This window comes from Belonocnema kinseyi, chromosome 1 (assembly GCF_010883055.1).
Source record: "Belonocnema kinseyi isolate 2016_QV_RU_SX_M_011 chromosome 1, B_treatae_v1, whole genome shotgun sequence".
NCBI lineage: Eukaryota > Metazoa > Arthropoda > Insecta > Hymenoptera > Cynipidae > Belonocnema > Belonocnema kinseyi.
This window is the reverse complement of record NC_046657.1, coordinates 123,349,154-123,350,735: the sequence shown is the minus strand read 5'-3', so window position 1 is coordinate 123,350,735 and position 1,582 is coordinate 123,349,154. Positions and strand designations below refer to the sequence as shown.

Here is a 1,582-nt window from a genome sequence, read left to right as displayed (position 1 = left end):
CCCCCCCCCCCCACTCCATTGAAGTTTACCCTACAGCAACTGCACTTCACTCCCTCCATCCTTCGCTGCTATATTTCCTTTTATCAACCTTTTTTAGCATTCATACATTTATGTTTACGTTTTACAATCAGACATAGAGTTTGGAAACTTACGGTCAAATTTCCTGAGCACGTGTTATGTGTTTATTGTTTTGTTTGTCGACTTCATTAACTTTAAAAGAAAACGATGAATAAGTTTCTGCTAATTTAAAATTGGCCTACGTTAGAAAATATTCTTAGGCTTTTTTTTCATGATTCGATGAAAAAGTAGTGAGTTAATAAATCTATTTCATGGATAATATTAAAGCTGCAGAAAGCGAGCGTGAGCAGATAATTTCAGATGGATTGATTTAGACAGTTGAAGCATTAGAAGTTAATTTGTTCCAAATTTACAGTTCCAAATTTAAGTCATTTAAAATTTAATAATTTTCTATTAAAAGTTTATAAATTAGTTTAACAATTGTGAATGTGTTATAGAGTTTGATTTAGGCCATTAATTTAATTAATGGCATTGTACATTTAATAATTCTAATTAGTGCATTCTTTTACTATGTCTATAGCCTACTTCAAAATTTAATAAGTTCATAATTAACTATAAAAAGTTAGTTATTTGAGAAAACTTTTTTTTTAACTTCAGTCTTTATGAGCCAATCAAAATAATATAATTGTCGTGAAACGTTAAATTAACATTAAATTAAAAACCTGATAATGGAAAATAATATATTAACAAACTAATTGTACGTCTGATTAGTAACTGTTTTCCTTTCATGAAAGTTTTGACTTCTGGCACTTTCGAGTATTCAATTAACCACGTGTTTTGGCGTTTAATGTACTGTGGAACGACCAAACTCCAAAACCAGAGAGCTTCTTTTTTAATTCAAAAAATAAAATTCACTTACTTCGGTGTTTAAGCTGATAAAGAGGCTCGAATTTTATTAATTTTTCCTTATGACTTGATGACACTTCTCCGATTCCTACCTTTTCGGCATTCTTTGGACCTTACGAATTGCACACGAAAGGAGATATCACGTTAAAAATTTGGGAAATTACGTAACACCAAAATATGCTCACACGGGGGGGGGGGGGGCAATAGCGGGGGAAATTATGCTTACGTAATACTTAAACGTGCCCTTAGTGTATTTTATTTAATTTCCGAACATTTTCAACTGGATCTTTTGTGTGGAGATGAGTTGTTCAAAACAAAAATCTCCCCACGAAATTGACATTAAACATTTTTAGTGGCTTGATTTCAAGTTGAAAAGTAAAAAATATATCCAATGTTACATTGGTACAGAATTAAAATAAGGTCAAATGATAATTCGTTTAGATCGCAATGAACAAAAAATTTAATTTTTAATGGTTTTACCTCATTAAAGAATAGGATTCACTGCAGTCCACACGATAAAAGTTATATGAAATCTTTACTGTTTTTTTTTAATATACCGTTTTTAATTTACCCAAATATTGTAACAGTAAAGATTTTTTAATTGACATTGGGGTCGATAATATCTATTTGTTTTGTGTTTTACAATTAATTAAAACAA

General features: G+C 30.2%; 1 protein-coding gene across 5 annotated transcripts in view; it reads left to right on the top strand.

Moving 5' to 3' along the window:
• The window catches only part of LOC117176429, an 86,573-nt gene that overhangs the window by 6,120 nt on the left and 78,871 nt on the right, over positions 1–1,582 (top strand). The window lies entirely within an intron of this gene.